We start from the raw sequence: 26,806 nt of genomic DNA, 5'->3' as shown, positions 1-26,806 counted from the left end.
CAAGTAAATAAGCAAGCATCCAACATTATACAATACGAGGCTCTCTCCCCCCCCTCCCCCCCCCCAGCTCAACACCCCACTCTCCCCTCATTTCTTAAATCCAACTCTATTTCTCCCTTGCGGACCTTCCCATCCCCCCCTCTCCGGATTCCACTCTGGTATATTCATCTCTGGGATAGATAGTTCCTTGCAAATGTCTGGCAATTCTTCCGGGAATCTCAGTGTCAATGTTCTACGCTCCAGCATAGTAATTAAAGCAAATGGGAATCCCCACTTATAGGGTATTCTTTTTTCCTGTAGAACTGCTAGCAATGGTCTAAGGGCCCTGCGCTGCATCAGCGTGTAGAAGGAAAGATCCTGGTAAACCGTTATAGTAAACTCTTTCCATTTCTGTGGCCCTTTCTGCCTCAATGCTGCGGAGATGTTTTCCTTATCCTTGAAATTATGGAATCTACAGATTATATCCCGTGGTGAGTCCTTATCCCTTGAAGCGGCCCTCAATGCCCGATGTACACGATCAAATTTAATTGTAGCATCCTCTGGCCGGCCCGTTACCCCATTAAAGATAGTTTGCAGGCAGGTAATAATGTCTTCCCCCTTCACCGTCTCGGGGACCCCCTTTACTCTCAAGTTGTTACGTCTCTCCCGATTTTGGACATCGTCCATATCATATTTAAGGGAAGTATTAATACTTTTTTGTTTCTCACCTGTCTTCTTTAATGCATTTACCTCCGCCTGCAGTTTCACCACTTGTTCTTCCATTTTTTCCATCTTCGCTTCCATACTTATTAATCCATCTTTAATCTCCAGGATTTAAGTTCGCATAAGATCCGTGATTTTTTCCGTCTGAACCTCTAAGTCCGATCTTGTAGGCAGGGCTCTCAGACACCTCCATATTTCTTCTAGGCTACCCCCCTGCTCTGATCCCGAGCCCGGGGAGCTAGCCCTTGATATCGAAAGAGTATTCTCTACCGCTTCCATCTGTATCTTGTCAGCTGCTGCAAAATATTTGCTAACCGTTTTCTGGACTGGGGTTATCGTCCCTTTAGCTGGGTTCTTCTTTTCTCCTTTTCTCTTTCCTTATCCTTCACCATCTTTCTTTTAGACTACTGGCTCTCAGTCACTATTTCCAGTGCCGCTCTCAGGCTCTTCTAGCGGTATTCCTGTAGTCTCTTTCTTTACAGGCCACTGGTTCCGGATACCTTGCCTTTAGGGTTCACCTGCTCCCTCTTCCAGGTTCAATCGGAGGGGGTCCTCCTGCACCTTTCCCGGAGCCACCCCTTTCCTAAGGTATGCCTTGCTTCTGTCCGGGTTAATATAACTGACTGCCGGGGTCACCATATACTGTGTGCCGTTCCCAGCGCTCCCGCGCTCTCCTGCCAGGTATACTTCCTTGCCCGGACTAGCGGGGATATATGCCGGTATGCCGTTATGTCCGTGCGCTGCTCTCGGCGTCCCCTCTCCTTCCCCACGCCAAGCCAGACCAGAGGAGGTTCCGGGCGGATGTGACGTCACGCCACTATGGTGATCTCCTACCTCCACTTCCCCTCCAATCCCCGAGACCGCCGCTACCTCCACGGATTGCTTTTCCGTCTCTGCCGGGGATTCACAGGAGTGAGGCAGGCTCAAGGGGAGAAAAAAAACTTCGTCACCGTCCTCTCACATCTGCGGACTTCGGAGCTTCACTGAGGCGAGAGACCAGAGCTCCACACGCTCACTCCCTCATGGTAAGCTCGGTTGAGGAATTTTTTAAAGCTATGGCTATAATTTATGATGATCCGGACATTGCCTCTACCGCTGAGCGGAAGCTCAAGACTATGCGGCAGGGCAGAAATCCGGTTGAAGTTTACGCAGCTGAGTTCAGAAAATGGGCAGTTTCGGCTAGATGGGGGTCATTCACACTTCTGGACTGTTTCTTGTCAGGGTTGTCAGATGCGGTATCTGACCTAATGCTGGGTCATCCTGAGCTGAAGTCTGTTGATGAGGCCATTTCATTGGCAGTCAGGCTTGATCGTCGCCTACGTTACCAAAAACAGACTCGGAGTAGGAACAATGTGAGATATGTTTCCTACGCCTCTCCTCCACCCATTTCACCTCCACCAGAACAAATGCAGATTGGTCGGTCAAAATTGCCCCAGGTGGAGCAGAATCGCAGAAAAACAGAACAGCTCTGTCTATACTGTGCAGAGGAGGGTCACAGAGTGCAGAATTGTCCCAAGAAGTCGGGAAATGCTGCCGCCTAGGTGTAGTTGGAGGTAATACCCTAGACGCGCAATCTTTACCTCTAGACGATAAACGTTTGCTCCTCCCTTGTACTATATCTTGGGAAGATCAAACAGAGGCCACTGAGGCCTTCATCGACTCTGGCTCAGCAGCCAATTTTATGGATTACGAATTTGCTAAGAAATTGGGGATTCCTATTTCCCCTTTGAATCAACGGATTCTGGTCCCTGCAGTGGACGACTCTCCTCTGCAGAGTAAATACCCTCTGTCTCAGACCCCAGAGTTAAGGGTTACGGTGGGGGTGTTACATAAAGAGAATCTACAGTTTCTGGTCTTGCGGATGACGACTTCCATGATCATTCTTGGTATGCCATGGTTACAACTTCACTCTCCTCAGATCAATTGGGCTTCAGGTCAGCTAACGAGCTGGTCTACCCATTGTCATCATCATTGTTTAGCGAAGATAACCTTAGGTAACACCAAGATTCAGGTGGAAGGTTTGCCAAGCCAGTATGCAGAATTTGCGGACGTGTTTAGTCCCAAGTCAGCAGATAAACTTCCTCCTCACCGTCCTTTTGATTGTCCCATTGATCTCAGGTCTGGTTGTATGCCCCCTAGAGGTCATCTCGATAATTTATCTGGGCCAGAGAAATTAGCTATGCAAGAATACATCCGAGAAAACTTAGCTAAAGGCTTTATTCGTCCCTCTCGGTCACCAGCAGGGGCAGGATTCTTTTTTGTGAAAAAGAAGGATGGAGGCCTCCGTCCATGCATTGATTATTGGGGCTTAAATAAGATTACAGTAAAAAATCGTTACCCTTTGCCTTTAATTGACGATTTGTTTACCCAGGTCACCAATGCTAAGATTTTCTCAAAGCTGGATTTGAGGGGTGCATACAACCTTGTGCGTATCAGGGACGGTGATGAATGGAAGACGGCCTTTAACACACCCGACGGGCATTACGAGTACCTAGTGATGCCCTTCGGGTTGTGTAACGCTCCGGCCGTCTTCCAAGAGCTGATTGACGAGGTGTTCAGAGAGATGTTGGGCAAATTCGTCTTGGTGTACTTAGACGATATACTGATTTTCTCATCCAACCTCTCAGAACACAGAAAACATGTTGGGTTTGTGTTACGGAAGTTGAGACAGAATATGCTTTATGCCAAATTGGAAAAATGCACTTTCGAAGTAACCTCTGTCGCCTTTCTGGGGTACATAATCTCGACCTCTGGCCTCTCTATGGAACCTGGAAAGGTTTCAGCTGTCTTGGAATGGCCTCAGCCTGTAGGACTGAAAGCTCTCCAGAGATTCCTGGTGTTCGCCAACTACTACAGGAGGTTCATAAAAGGGTACTCTACGGTGATCTTACCTCTCACCAGTCTCATTAAGAAAGGGGCAGATACTCACCACTGGTCCCAAGAGGCCCATGCTGCTTTCTCCACTCTGAAGAAATTGTTCTGTTCTGCACCCATATTGAGACATGTAGACATCACCTTTCCCTTTATCGTGGAGGTAGATGCCTCAGAGGTAGGGGTAGGGGCTGTGCTGTCTCAGTGTTCTGGTTTACAGTTAAAACTGCATCCTTGTGCCTATTTTTCCCGTAGGTTTTCAGAGAAAAACTACGATATAGGCAATCGGGAACTTCTAGCCATCAAGTTGGCCTTTGAGGAATGGCGACATTGGCTAGAAGGGGCAGAACACACCATTACAGTTTACACTGACCACAAAAATTTGGAGTACATTGAGGGCGCTAAGAGACTTAGCCCCCGACAGGCCCGGTGGTCGTTATTTTTCTCAAGATTTAGATTTGTAATCACGTATACCCCTGGTAGTAAGAACATCAAGGCTGATGCCTTATCCAGGTGTTTTGAGCCCGAGACAGCACAGCCCTCAGACCCTGAGACCATTATACCTCAGAAGGTGGTCCTGGCAGCCACTGAGACCTGGAAAGACTGGACTGTCACTCTGAGTCCATTTCAACAGGATGTTCCAGAGGGAAAGCCTGAGGGGGTCATGTTTGTACCATTGCCTTTTCGCCTACAACTGTTGCAGCTGTTTCATTCCCACAAGAATGCTGGGCATCCGGGGGCCACCAGAACTCAGGATCTAATTGCTAGATGTGCTTGGTGGCCGTCATTGGCAACAGACTGTAAGGAGTATGTAAGAGAGTGTGCAGTGTGTGCTAGGAGCAAACCCTCTCGTCAGGCATCTGTTGGAACATTGCAGCCTTTGCCAGTTCCGAGTGAACCTTGGACCCATTGGTCCATGGATTTTGTGGGCGAACTCCCCAGGTCTGAGGGCATGACGGTCATTTAGGTGGTAGTCGATCGATTCAGTAAGATGGCTCATTTTGTCCCCCTGAAAGGACTCCCCTCGGCCCAGGAATTGGCTGATCTCTTCATCCAGCACATTTTCCGGCTGCATGGCATTCCGGAAAATATAGTGTCAGATCGAAGAGTCCAATTTGTATCTAAGTTTTGGAGGGCATTCTGCCATCAGTTAGACATGGATCTTTCTTTTTCATCAGGCTACCATCAGGCTACCACCCACAGACCAATGGCCAGACCGAAAGAGTCAATCAGTCCCTGGAACAGTTTCTGAGATGTTATGTTGCAGATGCACAAACCGACTGGGTAAAATTTTTGCCGTTTGCACAATTTGCACAAAACAATCTGAAAAGTTCCTCTTCAGGATTTTCCCCATTTCAGGTGGTGACGGGAAGGTCACCTAAGTTTGCCCCATTGCCAATGGCTTCTACTCCGTTTCCAGCCCTGGAGAATTGGCAGAAGTCTTTAAAGCAAATTTGGAGAATGGTTAAAGGAAATTTGGGGAGGGCTTTTCAGAACCAGAAGAAACAGGCTGACAGGAGACGTTCCATAGAATGGGAATTTTTTCCAGGGGATTTGGTCTGGGTGGCCACACGACATTTGGCTCTAAAGCAACTGTCACCCAAACTAGGCCCTAGATTCCTAGATAGTTCCAGGGTGTCGAGACCACAGACCTCACACCCAAGATTAGGGACTTTGTGTTATCATTCTGTTATACTTCAGACTAGTTCCAGGGTGTCGAGACCACGGACCTCACACCCAAGATTAGGGACTTTGTGTTATCATTCTGTTATACTCCAGACTAGTTCCAGGGTGTAGAGACCACAGACCTCACACCCAAGATTAGGGACTTTGTGTTATCATTCTGTTATACTCCAGACTAGTTCCAGGGTGTAGAGACCACGGACCTCACACCCAAGACTAGGCATTGTTTGATATCTGTTATGACCTACTGCTTTTCTGACTATCCCTCTGCTTTCTGATTCGGTACCTACGCATATCTGATTTTCTTTCGCCAACCCTGCCTGCCTTTGGATATCGAATCAGCCTTCTGTCTCTGAACCTTGTCTGTCCGTGTGTTGCCAACCTGGCTTGCCGGACCTTGAGAGCTATCTCTCTCCTTAAGAGATAGTCTCCAGACCTGCTAGTGACATCCACCTTCAGGTGTCACTCAATCACAGGTCCTTCCTACTTTCAGCCTGGGACTCCACCCCTTTGGAGGTCTCAGGCTGCTGGAAGGTTTTTGCACTTCTCAGAAGGCAGTATCGCCCATACTGCCAAAGACCACCTGCTCCTCGGGTGGTCTTACTCAAAGTCATTACTGTTGCTCCAACCACTCACACTATATAGGTGTCCAGAGGTTAGTTATACTTGGATTATCGGTGATTCTGCAGATCATCAATAATCAGGTATATATCTGTATTCTTGGTGATACTGCAGATCACCAATAATCAGATTCTCTCTGTGTGCTGACACCGATCGTTACACCCTCCCAGTGATTCTTGTTATTATTAATTACAGGAGAACCTTTCCAGATAAAAAACTGGTCTGCTAAACTGTCCATAGTGGAATTTGAACCCAAGACTCTAGACCAGGGGTCTCAAACTCGCGGCCCACGGGCCATTTGCGGCCCTCAGTACAATATTTTGTGGCCCGCGCCGGCAAAAGCTTCCTTATAGTTCACTTCAGTGCTCCCAAGTAATCCGCAGCATCCCCGCCACTAAACGAGGGCTACAGAGCCCCCAAATCGCCCAGGGGGCAATCCGCCAGCATTTCCTGGAAGCTTTCAGCTTCAGCTTTGCCCCTCCTGATGTCAATCGCGGCGCATCTCCTCCTCTGCCCGCCCCTCTCACTCTTCCTTCACAGAGAGGGGCGGGGATCGGCGGCGATGCGCCGCGATTGACATCAGTAGGGGCAGAGCTGAAGCTGAAAGCTCTGCCCCTTCCAAGAAATGACGGCGGATTGCCCCCCGGGCGATTTGGGGGCTCTGCAGCCCTCACTTTGCAGCGGGGAATCGGCGGATTACTTGTAATGGGTGCAATGAAGCGAACTATAAGGTAAAATAGGCAAAATAGTTCGCTTCAGTGTGAATTTGATCTTGAAATAAAAATCAAGGGACGGGGGGGGGGGGGGGTGGTTGGGGTTCAGGGGCGGGAGCTGCTGATTGACTTTTTTTGTGAAATCCCTTATGCGGCCCAGCCTCATCCTGACTTTGCCTACTGCGGCCCCCAGGTGAATTGAGTTTAAGACCCCTGCTCTAGACCCTAAAACTGCTACAAAGGAAGATAACCATTTTCCCAGTCTTGTAATTATCAAATGACATTAGAATATCCACACACATATGTAATAATCCATAGATGAAAAGGAAATGACTCGCTCCTGTGACTGTCATTGCCACTGTCCATCTACTTTCGGATTTGTAGCCAAAAATCTTCCCAGCAATCAAATAAAAATGTCAGAATCAATTTTTACTGCCTATTACATAATATCTATGACCACCTTCAAATGGTTGACAGTATATAACAATAAAAGACTTCACAGCAAATTCAAATTTCACTTTACATATTATTCAGATTACAGAACATTCACATACATATTTCAAATAGCGTTACTAGTTCTTTTTATTAAGGTAACTTTAACATCCTACATTTACTGGTGCCTTAATTATTTTTGCTCTGTTCGTTATGCATGGCAGACACTTCACATTAATCCTAGATAGATTCAGGGCACGCTTCCTATGGATCTTATGACCTGTCACAAGGTTGAGCCAAAACTATTATTACATAAATAAAAAATAAAACTCTATAAAAGCTTAAAAATGTGACTTACACTTGCCTAATGATTGTTCATTTTAGGTTCAGTAAATCCTGTCATACCAATGTCAATTAGCCTGCAACGCTTCATATGATTCTTGATGGTAATGATAAGTAATGATTTCTGCTGATGGGTAAGAAGGACTTTTTACTTTTCTCTCTTGCAGCTGGGAAAAAAATAATGTATATTCTTTCTTCTCTCTATATACGTGTCTGTCGCATTAGGAAATTCACCAAATATACTTTGATTTGAACTGATGTGTAAAAATTTGTTTTATTTACCAGACAGGGATTTAAATAATCTTTAACTTTAAAACATATACAAAAGGGAAATTATTCTAGCATGTTATCGTTGATACTGAGTAAAAATACAAGACTGGAGAATGTTTTGCTCTTTTTCAGTGCTGAGTCCATGGTGACACATTGACAAGGCCTGACAAGCAGATTTTTCCTTACTTTGAAAATATACTGAGATACGTTTTATAAAGTGGGGAAAGTTTTCACAGCCACTAATCAGCCTCTGACTTGAGAAAAGAGAACTTTACTTCTGATTTGCCTGATTCAACCTTACAATCAAATTGAGAAGAAAAATAAAATACACATATAACAAATGTTGCAATTATGGATTTTCCTCCTGTTTATTTTAAAGAGGTAAAGAGGAAAGGCTGTCCTTAATTCACCAAAAGCAAGACATTTTGAATCAGGATGATACCATTTATTGGCTAACTTAACGGTAAAGTAAAAGTAAGCTTTTGGCTAATAAGCTTCTTCGGACTTAGTTCCTGCATATTGTTTTCCAGAGAGGACAAATATTAAAACTTAGCTTTTAATAATGTATTCTAAAATAAGACCTATTTTGCTATACACATATATAGTGATACATGGGAAGGGGGGATAAGTATCAGTGGCTAAAAAATAACCATCCTCCCCTTTTCCCAATCTAAACCTATTACTCTACACAAAACTCGACATGTTTCATTTCCTAAATTGGAAATTTCGTCAGGAGAAAAAAGTGCTCAGTGCTAGAGTGCCATAGTGCTACAAACAAGTTACATTAAATACATATCACATAATTAGTATAACAAACTGACAGAAAGATGGCCGTAAAAAAACAGCCTGCTAAACTACATCCATCCTAACTGCCCTTATATAGTGTGTGGGGGAGCCCAAAGGCTTCTGGGTAGGGCGGAAGCCTGCTCCTCCTCTCAGGGAGGGGAAATCCCCTCACCTGATAGGTCCAACATATAGTCAATCAGTTGTGGTATCCAATCCGCAAATTGGCCATAGAGAATAATACAAAGTTTCCCTGTAATTCTGCAACACCTTAAACTTATGTTTTTCCCCCTATCTAACCTTCAGCATGAAAAGATCGCACTCATGCGACAAAACAGGGTAGCAGACTGTTGCTACATATATAAATTTTAAAAACCGTATTTCGGGCCCTCCGATTGGTCCAGCTAAATAGCTGGGGGCGTGGTTAAGCGGGACGTGCTGAGGCCGGCGTCATCGTGCCGCAGCCAATAGGCTGCTGCTAACCTCCGTCCTTTCTTACCCTGAGACGCATGTACGCCTTGAGAGCGTGGTCACATGCGTAAGTACGTCAGGACGCGTTGCCTCGGTAACCACAGCCATGAAGGCGGAAGCACAACAAATGTACGCCTTCTGTACTGGGCTGGATACCGGTAGCCATGGCAACGCGTGTATATGGCCACGGATATACGGGAATAATGCGCTGAAGAAACTAGCAATGCAAGATGGTCATCTAAATCGATGCAGGCTAAATGCGTGCACTCACATAATGAGGGGAGATAAAAACATAAATCTGATGCAGCTTATTGGATAAACCTACGGTGACCCAGACCTCTGTAAATTGCCAACCACCATATTAGGGGAAGGAAACACAGAGGGCAAGGTGGTTAATAATAAACCTCTTATCACATAACTGTACATAGGAAAGGAGGCATTAAACACCTAATAAAAAGGGCTAGGGGATGAACATTTAGATGGAGGTAAATGTTTACATAGAGGATAGAAATGCTAAAGTCTAAGCACGTGATTTGTCACCCGAAAGGGGGACCAATATACATCTTTACGACAAGGTGAGTATCGCAGGGAATTAGGTCCTAGTATTACAGAAAGGGGGAGAACGTGAACCCCTCATTAAGGCCCTTGGGGCTTAACGTGCCCAACCTATATATCCAATGGGCCTCAAGTTGTCTCAGTTTCTGGTCTTAGTTACCCCCTCGGGGTCCCATCTTCCATTTTTGTATGACCCAGAATTTCAGACAAGACGGGTTACCGCCATGTTTTTCATGGCAATGTCTGGCAACCGTGGTGTTGCGTTTGTGATTGACATCTCCTAGATGTTCAAGTATTCTCTCTTTGACAACTCTTGTGGTCTCACCCACATAGATTAAGGGGCACGGACATTGGATTGCGTACACCACTCCCTCACTGTTACAGTTAAAAAAGTCCCACAGATCAAAAGTACGACCATCCTTGGGGGCCACAAAGCTCTTGCAGTTGAGAACATTAGGGCAGGCCTTACATCTCCCGGATTTGTACATCCCCTTAGGGGGGTTAGAGTTTAACCAGGTCTTTCTTATCCCCGTATTTTCACTATTAACCGTGGGAAGAAAAGAATGTGTCAAATTGTCCCCCAAGTTTTTCCCTCTTCTGTAGGTGATTAGGGGTGCTCTTGGCAAATAATCTTTTAATTGTGTGTCCAATTTCAAGATGGACCAATGTCTTGCCAGGATTCGTTTAATATTACTTGATTGATTGCAAAAAGTACTAACCAATCTCACATTTGCACTCTCTTTAGAGAAGTCCCTATTTTTCGGGATGAGGAGATCCTTACGTTCGACAGCCTGTGCCTTTTCATATGCCTCCCTAATCACTTCTCTGGGGTACCCCCGATCAACAAAACGTTTCTCTAGGGTCAGGCACTCCTCTTTAAAGTCAGATTCATTCGTACAGTTCCTGCGGGCCCGCAGGAACTGGCCTTTAGGGATACCCCTTTTTAGAGGTTCAGGGTGAAAACTTCGCCATTCCAGGAGTGAGTTGGTTGCCGTAGGTTTACGGAAAATCTTAGTGTCTAGACCCCCCTTGTCGTTTTTCCGAATCTGTACATCCAAAAAATTAATGCTATCCTTATGTATCTCGTGAGTGAAAAACATCCCGATCTCGTTAGAATTTAACTGTTCAACGAAATCGGCAAACAAATGCCTGGGGCCGTCCCACAAGATGAAGATGTCATCTATGAAACGGCCCCAGAAAATCACATGAGAAGTGTATACTGCCAGGTCCTCTCCAAAGACGATAGTGTCCTCCCACCACCCCAAGAAGAGGTTTGCATATGAGGGGGCGCAAGCCGTCCCCATTGCACAGCCTCTCTTCTGCAGGTAATATTTATTCTGAAACAGAAAATAGTTGTGGTTCAATATAAATGACAAAAGCTCCAGGATAAAAGCTGAATGCTCCGCCAGATGGACGCTTCTAGATTGTAGGTAATAACCGGTGGCATCCAGGCCCAACTTATGATCGATGTTATTATATAGGGCCTCTACATCTAGACTGGCCAACCAAACATGATCCCCAATATGCACATCATGTAATTTGTTCAAGAGGTCCATCGTATCACGTAGATATGCTGGGAGGCTTTCTACAAAAGGTCTCATAAAGGAATCTACGTATTTACTGATCTGTTCAGTGAGGCAGTTGTTACCCGACACAATAGGACGACCAGGTGGATTAGATATATTTTTATGGATTTTTGGGAGGGCGTAAAAGGTGGCTACTGTGGGAGACTTATTAAGCATACAATCAAAGTCAGTTTTATCCAGGACTCCCTTTCTCAAAGCCTCTTTCAACAAGATTTCCAGTCTCTTGTAGAAGGTCTGTGTGGGGTTCCCTTCTAACTTCTTATATTGTCTCTCATCTGAGAGGATCACATTACACATATTAGCATATGCATCCCGAGACTGTAAAACAATATTGCCCCCCTTATCAGATTTCTTAATTACCATATTATCATTAGCCATCAATTGTTTCAGGGCCAGTTGTTCATTCATACTAAGATTACATGCAGTATGATGTCTTGATTTTGCCAGATCCTCTAGATCCTTTACCACAGTATCTACAAATGTTTGAATAGTGGGGTAACCACTAATACTGGGACAGAACTTGCTTTTGCTTATCAAGTTGCTCTTAGGTGCTCCTAATTGTATGTCACCGGTCCTATTCTCCTCTAGAAGGTCATTAAGAGTGTCTAAGGCATTTGCATCCATTTCCTCTAGCCTTTTTGCCTGCATTGTGGGGGAGTTCATATACTTATAAACTGCTAGTTTCCTAGCAAATAAGTTGACGTCTTTGACGGTATCAAACAAATCAAAGTCAGGGGTGGGAACAAAGGTTAAACCCCTGGAGAGGACAGAGATCTCATGTTGGTTAAGCGTATAGTCTGTAAGATTAATAATTTGCATTGTATCAGTCATGTCAGAGATTACCATTCCTCCTCCCTCCGCCTCCATTGGCGAGGTTTGTAACCCCACTTGTCCCTGTTTCTGAGTTGACGGGGGGTTTCTGGTGAGGGGGGATTGCGACCCTTTGGTCTGCCCCTGCCCCGTGGTTTTTTGGGCTTTACGGGTTGCTCCCCTGATTTTGTACCCTTCTCTGACTCAGATTCGGTTTCAGTCTCAGTAGTTGTTTCACCCCCCGATGGAGTGGGTATAGGTACAGAGGGATCCCTTACTGGGGTTTTCCAAGTATAAACCTTCCCTTTCTTAAAGTCCCGACAATCCCTTACAAACTTTTTATGTTTTTTATTTTTAATAGTTTCTTTATGGTTCGATACCTTTTTCTGTAACTTTTCTTCCAGTTTCTTATAATCAGGATGTTCTTTAAAACTGGTAACCTTTTGGTGTTCGGCTGCCAATTTCACATTAATTTTCTCCAAACATTTAACCTCATAATCTCTCAGATACGTCATAAGTTCTAAAGTTTGTTTTGTCTTAAGAGCATTCCACCCTTTCATGAACTCATTATCATCAGTATGTGTGTGAGGGACTAATAAGTTACGAAGGCCCCGAAAGGTAATCTGATCCTTAATATATTTACTAAAACTGGATATCTCCCACCAACTACGGTTATGTTCTTTATACAGATTAAAGATAGTTTTAAAGGCATCATCAATCTCAGAAGGGGAAGGTTGAGCAGCATTGGGTTGCGAGATAGGTATATCCTCACATGAGAACACTTCTTTAGCCTCTGCCAGTAGGTCCGATACGTCAGGGATACTATCTAGAAACCCTGCCATTCTACAAATGTAGTTGTTCGTTCAATTTACCTCTCCACTCAAGGTTAGAGGCGTCAGGTCGCCCAAAATTTCAAATACCAAAAACACACCTGATTCTTTAATAATTCACAAATAACCTTTTCCAGAGAGGACAAATATTAAAACTTAGCTTTTAATAATGTATTCTAAAATAAGACCTATTTTGCTATACACATATATAGTGATACATGGGAAGGGGGGATAAGTATCAGTGGCTAAAAAATAACCATCCTCCCCTTTTCCCAATCTAAACCTATTACTCTACACAAAACTCGACATGTTTCATTTCCTAAATTGGAAATTTCGTCAGGAGAAAAAAGTGCTCAGTGCTAGAGTGCCATAGTGCTACAAACAAGTTACATTAAATACATATCACATAATTAGTATAACAAACTGACAGAAAGATGGCCGTAAAAAAACAGCCTGCTAAACTACATCCATCCTAACTGCCCTTATATAGTGTGTGGGGGAGCCCAAAGGCTTCTGGGTAGGGCGGAAGCCTGCTCCTCCTCTCAGGGAGGGGAAATCCCCTCACCTGATAGGTCCAACATATAGTCAATCAGTTGTGGTATCCAATCCGCAAATTGGCCATAGAGAATAATACAAAGTTTCCCTGTAATTCTGCAACACCTTAAACTTATGTTTTTCCCCCTATCTAACCTTCAGCATGAAAAGAACGCACTCATGCGACAAAACAGGGTAGCAGACTGTTGCTACATATATAAATTTTAAAAACCGTATTTTGGGCCCTCCGATTGGTCCAGCTAAATAGCTGGGGGCGTGGTTAAGCGGGACGTGCTGAGGCCGGCGTCATCGTGCCGCAGCCAATAGGCTGCTGCTAACCTCCGTCCTTTCTTACCCTGAGACGCATGTACGCCTTGAGAGCGTGGTCACATGCGTAAGTACGTCAGGACGCGTTGCCGCGGTAACCACAGCCATGAAGGCGGAAGCACAACAAATGTACGCCTTCTGTACTGGGCTGGATACCGGTAGCCATGGCAACGCGTGTATATGGCCACGGATATACGGGAATAATGCGCTGAAGAAACTAGCAATGCAAGATGGTCATCTAAATCGATGCAGGCTAAATGCGTGCACTCACATAATGAGGGGAGATAAAAACATAAATCTGATGCAGCTTATTGGATAAACCTACGGTGACCCAGACCTCTGTAAATTGCCAACCACCATATTAGGGGAAGGAAACACAGAGGGCAAGGTGGTTAATAATAAACCTCTTATCACATAACTGTACATAGGAAAGGAGGCATTAAACACCTAATAAAAAGGGCTAGGGGATGAACATTTAGATGGAGGTAAATGTTTACATAGAGGATAGAAATGCTAAAGTCTAAGCACGTGATTTGTCACCCGAAAGGGGGACCAATATACATCTTTACGACAAGGTGAGTATCGCAGGGAATTAGGTCCCAGTATTACAGAAAGGGGGAGAACGTGAACCCCTCATTAAGGCCCTTGGGGCTTAACGTGCCCAACCTATATATCCAATGGGCCTCAAGTTGTCTCAGTTTCTGGTCTAAGTTACCCCCTCGGGGTCCCATCTTCCATTTTTGTATGACCCAGAATTTCAGACAAGACGGGTTACCGCCATGTTTTTCATGGCAATCAATTTTGTAGTAGGGGTGGATGAACACCCTGTAGGAAAAGTCACAGGAGACAAAAAACGGGAGCCCAGTAGTGCAATATGTCAATGACCACAATAAAAGAAAATAAATTAGAAGCACTACTCACAAAGGGAGGTTGCTTGGGGCAACCAACCACAGGAAGCAGGTGGAGACAATAAACCCGACTCCACTCGGGGTGGTCCTAGCCAGAACCGGAAGGATGGTCGCTCTCTTAGTGGAAAAAAGGGGACAGAGTCCACTGTGGGGACTCCACTGGTGGTCTGCCACCTCCCCTCGGACAGGATGTGTTCGGGGGTATACTTAGCACGTAAAAGGGAAAGAGGCGCCCTGATATAATAAAAGCATCTAAAATCAGCTTAAAATCGAAAAGTGATATGAGGTAGCTTACCTCAATGACGAAACCTCTGTAGTTAATACAAGGGATTTTTATTAGCACAGGCAACGCGTTTCGCGGGTCTCAGCCCGCTTCATCAGGCCAGTAAAAGTGCCAAATAGAAAAGATCATCTAGCATAGGGAGGCTCCCTATGCTAGATGATCTTTTCTATTTGGCACTTTTACTGGCCTGATGAAGCGGGCTGAGACCCGCGAAACGCGTTGCCTGTGCTAATAAAAATCCCTTGTATTAACTACAGAGGTTTCGTCATTGAGGTAAGCTACCTCATATCACTTTTCGATTTTAAGCTGATTTTAGATGCTTTTATTATATCAGGGCGCCTCTTTCCCTTTTACGTTTTCATGGCAATGTCTGGCAACCGTGGTGTTGCGTTTGTGATTGACATCTCCTAGATGTTCAAGTATTCTCTCTTTGACAACTCTTGTGGTCTCACCCACATAGATTAAGGGGCACGGACATTGGATTGCGTACACCACTCCCTCACTGTTACAGTTAAAAAAGTCCCACAGATCAAAAGTACGACCATCCTTGGGGGCCACAAAGCTCTTGCAGTTGAGAACATTAGGGCAGGCCTTACATCTCCCGCATTTGTACATCCCCTTAGGGGGGTTAGAGTTTAACCAGGTCTTTCTTATCCCCGTAGTTTCACTATTAACCGTGGGAAGAAAAGAATGTGTCAAATTGTCCCTCAAGTTTTTCCCTCTTCTGTAGGTGATTAGGGGTGCTCTTGGCAAATAATCTTTTAATTGTGTGTCCAATTTCAAGATGGACCAATGTCTTGCCAGGATTCGTTTAATATTACTTGATTGATTGCAAAAAGTACTAACCAATCTCACATTTGCACTCTCTTTAGAGAAGTCCCTATTTTTCGGGATGAGGAGATCCTTACGTTCGACAGCCTGTGCCTTTTCATATGCCTCCCTAATCACTTCTCTGGGGTACCCCCGATCAACAAAACGTTTCTCTAGGGTCAGGCACTCCTCTTTAAAGTCAGATTCATTCGTACAGTTCCTGCGGGCCCGCAGGAACTGGCCTTTAGGGATACCCCTTTTTAGAGGTTCAGGGTGAAAACTTCGCCATTCCAGGAGTGAGTTGGTTGCCGTAGGTTTACGGAAAATCTTAGTGTCTAGACCCCCCTTGTCGTTTTTCCGAATCTGTACATCCAAAAAATTAATGCTATCCTTATGTATCTCGTGAGTGAAAAACATCCCGATCTCGTTAGAATTTAACTGTTCAACGAAATCGGCAAACAAATGCCTGGGGCCGTCCCACAAGATGAAGATGTCATCTATGAAACGGCCCCAGAAAATCACATGAGAAGTGTATACTGCCAGGTCCTCTCCAAAGACGATAGTGTCCTCCCACCACCCCAAGAAGAGGTTTGCATATGAGGGGGCGCAAGCCGTCCCCATTGCACAGCCTCTCTTCTGCAGGTAATATTTATTCTGAAACAGAAAATAGTTGTGGTTCAATATAAATGACAAAAGCTCCAGGATAAAAGCTGAATGCTCCGCCAGATGGACGCTTCTAGATTGTAGGTAATAACCGGTGGCATCCAGGCCCAACTCATGATCGATGTTATTATATAGGGCCTCTACATCTAGACTGGCCAACCAAACATGATCCCCAATATGCACATCATGTAATTTGTTCAAGAGGTCCATCGTATCACGTAGATATGCTGGGAGGCTTTCTACAAAAGGTCTCATAAAGGAATCTACGTATTTACTGATCTGTTCAGTGAGGCAGTTGTTACCCGACACAATAGGACGACCAGGTGGATTAGATATATTTTTATGGATTTTTGGGAGGGCGTAAAAGGTGGCTACTGTGGGAGACTTATTAAGCATACAATCAAAGTCAGTTTTATCCAGGACCCCCTTTCTCAAAACATTTAACCACTTCCCGACCGCCTAACGCACAGCGGCGGCCGGGAAGTGGAGCCCTTAAGGACCGGCTCACCCACAGAGGCGGCGGTCCATTTAAGGGCATGGGCGGAGCGATCGCGTCATCCGTGACGCGATCCTCCGCCGGCGCCTGTCACCGCTCGCTCGCCGCAACATCCCGCCGGCTATACGGAAGCGCCGGCGGGATGTTAACCCCGCGATCGCCGCATACAAAGTGTATAATACACTTTGTAATGTTTACAAAGTGTATTATACAGGCTGCCTCCTGCCCTGGTGGTCCCAGTGTCCGAGGGACCACCAGGGCAGGCTGCAGCCACCCTAGTCTGCACCCAAGCACACTGATTTCTCCCCCCCCTGCCCCAGATTGCCCACAGCACCCATCAGACCCCCCCCCTGCCCACCCCCCAGACCCCTGTTTGCACCCAATCACCCCCCTAATCACCCATCAATCACTCCCTGTCACTATCTGTCAACGCTATTTTTTTTTATCCCCCCCCCCCTGCTCCCTGCCCCCTCCTGATCACCCCCCACCCCTCAGATTCTCCCCAGACCCCCCCCCCAGACCACCACCCCCCTGTTTACTGTATGCATCTATCCCCCTGATCACCTGTCAATCACCTGTCAATCACCTGTCAATCACCCGTCAATCACCCATCAATCACCCGTCAATCACCCCCTGTCACTGCCACCCATCAATCAGCCCCTAACCTGCCCCTTGCGGGCAATCTGATCACCCCCCCACACCAATAGATCGCCCACAGATCCGACATCAGATCACCTCCCAAATCCATTGTTTACATCTATTCTCTCCTCTAAACACCCACTAATTACCCATCAATCACCCATCAATCACCCCCTATCACCACTTGTCACTTTTACCTATCAGATCAGACCCTAATCTGCCCCTTGCGGGCACCCAATCACCCGCCCACACGCTCAGATTGCCCTCTGACCCCCCCTTATCAATTCACCAGTGCATTAATTACATCTGTTCTTCCCTGTAATAACCCACTGATCACCTGTCAATCACCTGCCAATCACCTATCACCCATCAATCACCCCCTGTCACTGCCACCCATCAATCAGCCCCTAACCTGCCCCTTGCGGGCAATCTGATGACCCACCCACACCATTAGATCGCCCGCAAACCCGCCGTCAGATTACCTCCCAAATGTATCGTTTACATCTGTTATCTTCTCTAAACACCCACTAATTACCCATCAATCACCCCCTATCACCACCTGTCACTGTTACCTATCAGATCAGACCCTAATCTGCCCCTTGCGGGCACCCAATCACCCGCCCACACGCTCAGATTGCCCTCAGACCCCCCCCCCCCCCCTTATCAATTCGCCAGTGCATTAATTACATCTGTCCTTCCCTGTAATAACCCACTGATCACCTGTCAATCACCTGCCAATCACCTATCACCCATCAATCACCCCCTGTCACTGCCACCCAACAATCAGCCCCTAACCTGCCCCTTGCGGGCAATCTGATCACCCACCCACACCAATAGATCGCCCGCAGATCCGACATCAGATCACCACCCAAGCGCAGTGTTTCCATCTATTCTCTCCTCTAAACACCCACTAATTACCCATCAATCACCCATCAATCACTCCCTATCACCACCTGTCACTGTTACCTATCAGATCAGACCCTAATCTGCCCCTTGCGGGCACCCAATCGCCCGCCTACACGCTCAGATTGCCCTCAGACCCCCCCTTATCAATTCGCCAGTGCAATATTTACATCTGTTCTCCCCTGTAATAACCCACTGATTACCTGTCAATCACCTATCAATCACCCATCAATCACCCCCTGTCACTGCCACCCATCAATCACCCCCTGTCACTGCCACCCATCAATCACCCGCTGTCACTGCCACCCATCAATCAGCCCCTAACCTGCCCCTTGCGGGCAAACTGATCACCCACCCACACCAATAGATCGCCCGCAGATCCGACATCAGATCACCACCCAAGCGCAGTGTTTCCATCTATTCTCTACCCTAAACACCCACTAATTACCCATCAATCACCCCCTGTCACTGCTACCTATCAGATTAGACCCCTATCTGCCCCTAGGGCACTCAATCACCCGCCCACACCCTCAGAATGCCCTCAGACCCCAGCCCTGATCACCTCGCCAGTGCATTGCTTGCATCCATTCCCCCCTCTAATCACACCTTGAGACACCCATCAATCACCTCCTGTCACCCCCTAGCACACCTACCCATCAGATCAGGCCCCAATTTGCCCCGTGTGGGCTCCTGATCACTCGGCCAAACCCTCAGATCCCCTTCCGATCACCTCCCCAGTGCATGGATTGCATCTATTTTCCCCTCTAACCACCCCCTGAGACACCCATCAATCACCTCCTGTCACCCCCCTAGCACTCCTATCCATCAGATCAGGCCCAATACAACCTGTCATCTAAAAGGCCACCCTGCTTATGACCGGTTCCACAAAATTCGCCCCCTCATAGACCACCTGTCATCAAAATTTGCAGATGCTTATACCCCTGAACAGTCATTTTGAGACATTTGGTTTCCAGACTACTCACGGTTTTGGGCCTGTAAAATGCCAGGGCGGTATAGGAACCCCACAAGTGACCCCATTTTAGAAAAAAAAGACACCCCAAGGTATTATGTTAGGTGTATGACGAGTTCATAGAAGATTTAATTTTTTGTCAAAAGTTAGCGGAAATTAATTTTTATTGGTTTTTTTTCACAAAGTGTCATTTTTCACTAACTTGTGACAAAAAATAAAATCTTCTATGAACTCGCCATACACCTAACGGAATACCTTGGGGTGTCTTCTTTCTAAAATGGGGTCACTTGTGGGGTTCCTATACTGCCCTGGCATTTTAGGGGCCCTAAACCGCGAGGAGTAGTCTAGAAAACAAATGCTTCAAAATGACCTGTGAATAGGACGTTGGGCCCCTTAGCGCACCTAGGCTGCAAAAAAGTGTCACACATGTGGTACCGCCGTACTCAGGAAAAGTAGTATAATGTGTTTTGGGGTGTATTTTTACACATACCCATGCTGGGTGGGAGAAATTTCTATGTAAATGGACAATTGTGTGTAAAAAAATCAAACAATTGTCATTTACAGAGATATTTCTCCCACTTAGCATGGGTATGTGTAAAAATACACCCCAAAACGCATTATACTACTTCTCCTGAGTACAGCGGTACCACATGTGTGGCACTTTTTTACACCCTAAGTACGCTAAGGGGCCCAAAGTCCAATGAGTACCTTTAGGATTTCACAGGTCATTTTGCGACATTTGGTTTCAAGACTACTCCTCACGGTTTAGGGCCCCTAAAATGCCAGGGCAGTATAGGAACCCCACAAATGACCCCATTCTAGAAAGAAGACACCCAAAGGTATTCCGTACGGAGTATGGTGAGTTCATAGAAGATTTTATTTTTTGTCACAAGTTAGCGGAAAATGACACTTTGTGAAAAAAAACTATTAAAATCAATTTCCGCTAACTTGTGACAAAAAAATAAAAACTTCTATGAACTCACCATACTCCTAACGGAATACCTTGGGGTGTCTTCTTTCTAAAATGGGGTCATTAGTGGGGTTCCTATACTGCCCTGGCATTTTAGGGGCCCTAAACCGTGAGGAGTAGTCTTGAAACAAAAATGACCTGTGAAATCCTAAAGGTACTCATTGGACTTTGGGCCCCTTAGTGCAGTTAGGGTGCAAAAAAGTGCCACACATGTGGTATCGCCGTACTCGGGAGAAGTAGTACAATGTGTTTTGGGGTGTATTTTTACACATACCCATGCTGGGTGGGAGAAATACCTCTGTAAATGACAATCTTTTGATTTTTTTACACACAATTGTCCATTTACAGAGGTATTTCTCCCACCCAGCATGGGTATGTGTAAAAATACACCCCAAAACACATTGTACTACTTCTCCCGAGTATGGCGATACCACATGTGTGGCACTTTTTTGCACCCTAACTGCGCTAAAGGGCCCAAAGTCCAATGAGTACCTTTAGGATTTCACAGGTCATTTTGAGAAATTTCGTTTCAAGACTACTCCTCACGGTTTAGGGCCCCTAAAATGCCAGGGCAGTATAGGAACCCCACAAATGACCCCATTTTAGAAAGAAGACACCCCAAGGTATTCCGTTAGGAGTATGGTGAGTTCATAGAAGATTTTATTTTTTGTCAAAAGTTAGCGGAAATTGATTTTAATTGTGTTTTTTCACAAAGTGTCATTTTCCGCTAACTTGTGACAAAAAATAAAATCTTCTATGAACTCGCCATACTACTAACGGAATACCTTGGGGTGTCTTCTTTCTAAAATGGGGTCATTTGTGGGGTTCCTATACTGCCCTGGCATTTTAGGGGCCCTAAACCGTGAGGAGTAGTCTTGAAACGAAATTTCTCAAAATGACCTGTGAAATCCTAAAGGTACTCATTGGACTTTGGGCCCTTTAGCGCAGTTAGGGTGCAAAAAAGTGCCACACATGTGGTATCGCCGTACTCAGGAGAAGTAGTATAATGTGTTTTGTGGTGTATTTTTACACATACCCATGCTGAGTGGGAGAAATTTCTCTGTAAATGGACAATTGTGTGTAAAAAAAATTAACAAATTGTCATTTACAGAGATATTTCTCCCACCCAGCATGGGTATGTGTAAAAATACACCCCAAAACACATTATACTACTTCTCCTGAGTACGGCAATACCACATGTGTGGCACTTTTTTGCAGCCTAACTGCGCTAAGGGGTCCAAAGTCCAATGAGCACCTTTAGGCTTTACAGGGGTGCTTACAATTTAGCACCCCCCAAAATGTCAGGACAGTAAACACACCCCACAAATGATCCCATTTTGGAAAGTAGACCCTTCAAGGTATTCAGAGAGGGGCATGGTGAGTCCGTGGCAGATTTCATTTTTTTTTGTCGCAAGTTAGAAGAAATAGAAACTTTTTTTTTTTTTTTTTTTCTCACAAAGTGTCATTTTCCGCTTACTTGTGACAAAAAATAATATCTTCTATGAACTCACTATGCCTCTCAGTGAATACTTTGGGATGTCTTCTTTCCAAAATGGGGTCATTTGGGGGGTATTTATACTATCCTGGAATTCTAGCCCCTCATGAAACATGACAGGGGGTCAGAAAAGTCAGAGATGCTTGAAAATGGGAAAATTCACTTTTGGCACCATAGTTTGTAAACGCTATAACTTTTACCCAAACCAATAAATATACACTGAATGGGTTTTTTTTTATCAAAAACATGTTTGTCCACATTTTTCGCGCTGCATGTATACAGAAATTTTACTTTATTTGAAAAATGTCAGCACAGAAAGTTAAAAAAATCATTTTTTTGCCAAAATTCATGTCTTTTTTGATGAATATAATAAAAAGTAAAAATCGCAGGAGCAATCAAATAGCATCAAAAGAAAGCTTTATTAGTGACAAGAAAAGGAGCCAAAATTCATTTAGGTGGTAGGTTGTATGAGCGAGCAATAAACCGTGAAAGCTGTAGTGGTCTGAATGGAAAAAAAGTGGCCGGTCCTTAAGGGGTAGAAAGCCCTAGGTCCTCAAGTGGTTAACCTCATAATCTCTCAGATACGTCATAAGTTCTAAAGTTTGTTTTGTCTTAAGAGCATTCCAACCTTTCATGAACTCATTATCATCAGTATGTGTGTGAGGGACTAATAAGTTACGAAGGCCCCGAAAGGTAATCTGATCCTTAATATATTTACTAAAACTGGATATCTCCCACCAACTACGGTTATGTTCTTTATACAGATTAAAGATAGTTTTAAAGGCATCATCTATCTCAGAAGGGGAAGGTTGAGCAGCATTGGGTTGCGAGATAGGTATATCCTCACATGAGAACACTTCTTTAGCCTCTGCCAGTAGGTCCGATACGTCAGGGATACTATCTAGAAACCCTGCCATTCTACAAATGTAGTTGTTCGTTCAATTTACCTCTCCACTCAAGGTTAGAGGCGTCAGGTCGCCCAAAATTTCAAATACCAAAAACACACCTGATTCTTTAATAATTCACAAATAACCTTTTCCAGAGAGGACAAATATTAAAACTTAGCTTTTAATAATGTATTCTAAAATAAGACCTATTTTGCTATACACATATATAGTGATACATGGGAAGGGGGGATAAGTATCAGTGGCTAAAAAATAACCATCCTCCCCTTTTCCCAATCTAAACCTATTACTCTACACAAAACTCGACATGTTTCATTTCCTAAATTGGAAATTTCGTCAGGAGAAAAAAGTGCTCAGTGCTAGAGTGCCATAGTGCTACAAACAAGTTACATTAAATACATATCACATAATTAGTATAACAAACTGACAGAAAGATGGCCGTAAAAAAACAGCCTGCTAAACTACATCCATCCTAACTGCCCTTATATAGTGTGTGGGGGAGCCCAAAGGCTTCTGGGTAGGGCGGAAGCCTGCTCCTCCTCTCAGGGAGGGGAAATCCCCTCACCTGATAGGTCCAACATATAGTCAATCAGTTGTGGTATCCAATCCGCAAATTGGCCATAGAGAATAATACAAAGTTTCCCTGTAATTCTGCAACACCTTAAACTTATGTTTTTCCCCCTATCTAACCTTCAGCATGAAAAGATCGCACTCATGCGACAAAACAGGGTAGCAGACTGTTGCTACATATATAAATTTTAAAAACCGTATTTTGGGCCCTCCGATTGGTCCAGCTAAATAGCTGGGGGCGTGGTTAAGCGGGACGTGCTGAGGCCGGCGTCATCGTGCCGCAGCCAATAGGCTGCTGCTAACCTCCGTCCTTTCTTACCCTGAGACGCATGTACGCCTTGAGAGCGTGGTCACATGCGTAAGTACGTCAGGACGCGTTGCCGCGGTAACCACAGCCATGAAGGCGGAAGCACAACAAATGTACGCCTTCTGTACTGGGCTGGATACCGGTAGCCATGGCAACGCGTGTATATGGCCACGGATATACGGGAATAATGCGCTGAAGAAACTAGCAATGCAAGATGGTCATCTAAATCGATGCAGGCTAAATGCGTGCACTCACATAATGAGGGGAGATAAAAACATAAATCTCATGCAGCTTATTGGATAAACCTACGGTGACCCAGACCTCTGTAAATTGCCAACCACCATATTAGGGGAAGGAAACACAGAGGGCAAGGTGGTTAATAATAAACCTCTTATCACATAACTGTACATAGGAAAGGAGGCATTAAACACCTAATAAAAAGGGCTAGGGGATGAACATTTAGATGGAGGTAAATGTTTACATAGAGGATAGAAATGCTAAAGTCTAAGCACGTGATTTGTCACCCGAAAGGGGGACCAATATACATCTTTACGACAAGGTGAGTATCGCAGGGAATTAGGTCCCAGTATTACAGAAAGGGGGAGAACGTGAACCCCTCATTAAGGCCCTTGGGGCTTAACGTGCCCAACCTATATATCCAATGGGCCTCAAGTTGTCTCAGTTTCTGGTCTAAGTTACCCCCTCGGGGTCCCATCTTCCATTTTTGTATGACCCAGAATTTCAGACAAGACGGGTTACCGGCATGTTTTTCATGGCAATGTCTGGCAACCGTGGTGTTGCGTTTGTGATTGACATCTCCTAGATGTTCAAGTATTCTCTCTTTGACAACTCTTGTGGTCTCACCCACATAGATTAAGGGGCACGGACATTGGATTGCGTACACCACTCCCTCACTGTTACAGTTAAAAAAGTCCCACAGATCAAAAGTACGACCATCCTTGGGGGCCACAAAGCTCTTGCAGTTGAGAACATTAGGGCAGGCCTTACATCTCCCGCATTTGTACATCCCCTTAGGGGGGTTAGAGTTTAACCAGGTCTTTCTTATCCCCGTAGTTTCACTATTAACCGTGGGAAGAAAAGAATGTGTCAAATTGTCCCTCAAGTTTTTCCCTCTTCTGTAGGTGATTAGGGGTGCTCTTGGCAAATAATCTTTTAATTGTGTGTCCAATTTCAAGATGGACCAATGTCTTGCCAGGATTCGTTTAATATTACTTGATTGATTGCAAAAAGTACTAACCAATCTCACATTTGCACTCTCTTTAGAGAAGTCCCTATTTTTCGGGATGAGGAGATCCTTACGTTCGACAGCCTGTGCCTTTTCATATGCCTCCCTAATCACTTCTCTGGGGTACCCCCGATCAACAAAACGTTTCTCTAGGGTCAGGCACTCCTCTTTAAAGTCAGATTCATTCGTACAGTTCCTGCGGGCCCGCAGGAACTGGCCTTTAGGGATACCCCTTTTTAGAGGTTCAGGGTGAAAACTTCGCCATTCCAGGAGTGAGTTGGTTGCCGTAGGTTTACGGAAAATCTTAGTGTCTAGACCCCCCTTGTCGTTTTTCCGAATCTGTACATCCAAAAAATTAATGCTATCCTTATGTATCTCGTGAGTGAAAAACATCCCGATCTCGTTAGAATTTAACTGTTCAACGAAATCGGCAAACAAATGCCTGGGGCCGTCCCACAAGATGAAGATGTCATCTATGAAACGGCCCCAGAAAATCACATGAGAAGTGTATACTGCCAGGTCCTCTCCAAAGACGATAGTGTCCTCCCACCACCCCAAGAAGAGGTTTGCATATGAGGGGGCGCAAGCCGTCCCCATTGCACAGCCTCTCTTCTGCAGGTAATATTTATTCTGAAACAGAAAATAGTTGTGGTTCAATATAAATGACAAAAGCTCCAGGATAAAAGCTGAATGCTCCGCCAGATGGACGCTTCTAGATTGTAGGTAATAACCGGTGGCATCCAGGCCCAACTTATGATCGATGTTATTATATAGGGCCTCTACATCTAGACTGGCCAACCAAACATGATCCCCAATATGCACATCATGTAATTTGTTCAAGAGGTCCATCGTATCACGTAGATATGCTGGGAGGCTTTCTACAAAAGGTCTCATAAAGGAATCTACGTATTTACTGATCTGTTCAGTGAGGCAGTTGTTACCCGACACAATAGGACGACCAGGTGGATTAGATATATTTTTATGGATTTTTGGGAGGGCGTAAAAGGTGGCTACTGTGGGAGACTTATTAAGCATACAATCAAAGTCAGTTTTATCCAGGACTCCCTTTCTCAAAGCCTCTTTCAACAAGATTTCCAGTCTCTTGTAGAAGGTCTGTGTGGGGTTCCCTTCTAACTTCTTATATTGTCTCTCATCTGAGAGGATCACATTACACATATTAGCATATGCATCCCGAGACTGTAAAACAATATTGCCCCCCTTATCAGATTTCTTAATTACCATATTATCATTAGCCATCAATTGTTTCAGGGCCAGTTGTTCATTCATACTAAGATTACATGCAGTATGATGTCTTGATTTTGCCAGATCCTCTAGATCCTTTACCACAGTATCTACAAATGTTTGAATAGTGGGGTAACCACTAATACTGGGACAGAACTTGCTTTTGCTTATCAAGTTGCTCTTAGGTGCTCCTAATTGTATGTCACCGGTCCTATTCTCCTCTAGAAGGTCATTAAGAGTGTCTAAGGCATTTGCATCCATTTCCACTAGCCTTTTTGCCTGCATTGTGGGGGAGTTCATATACTTATAAACTGCTAGTTTCCTAGCAAATAAGTTGACGTCTTTGACGGTATCAAACAAATCAAAGTCAGGGGTGGGAACAAAGGTTAAACCCCTGGAGAGGACAGAGATCTCATGTTGGTTAAGCGTATAGTCTGTAAGATTAATAATTTGCATTGTATCAGTCATGTCAGAGATTACCATTCCTCCTCCCTCCGCCTCCATTGGCGAGGTTTGTAACCCCACTTGTCCCTGTTTCTGAGTTGACGGGGGGTTTCTGGTGAGGGGGGATTGCGACCCTTTGGTCTGCCCCTGCCCCATGGTTTTTTGGGCTTTACGGGTTGCTCCCTTGATTTTGTACCCTTCTCTGACTCAGATTCGGTTTCAGTCTCAGTAGTTGTTTCACCCCCTGATGGAGTGGGTATAGGTACAGAGGGATCCCTTACTGGGGTTTTCCAAGTATAAACCTTCCCGTTCTTAAAGTCCCGACAATCCCTTACAAACTTTTTATGTTTTTTATTTTTAATAGTTTCTTTATGGTTCGATACCTTTTTCTGTAACTTTTCTTCCAGTTTCTTATAATCAGGATG

General features: G+C 44.9%; 1 long non-coding RNA gene across 1 annotated transcript in view; it reads right to left on the bottom strand.

Moving 5' to 3' along the window:
* Nucleotides 1-26,806, bottom strand: part of LOC137570784 (uncharacterized) — a 96,521-nt gene that overhangs the window by 26,655 nt on the left and 43,060 nt on the right. The window lies entirely within an intron of this gene.

The sequence above is a fragment of the Hyperolius riggenbachi genome, chromosome 4 (genome assembly GCF_040937935.1).
Source record: "Hyperolius riggenbachi isolate aHypRig1 chromosome 4, aHypRig1.pri, whole genome shotgun sequence".
In the NCBI taxonomy this organism is placed as follows: domain Eukaryota; kingdom Metazoa; phylum Chordata; class Amphibia; order Anura; family Hyperoliidae; genus Hyperolius; species Hyperolius riggenbachi.
The sequence above is the reverse complement of the archived record's forward strand: the minus strand, read 5'-3'. Positions and strand labels throughout refer to the sequence as shown.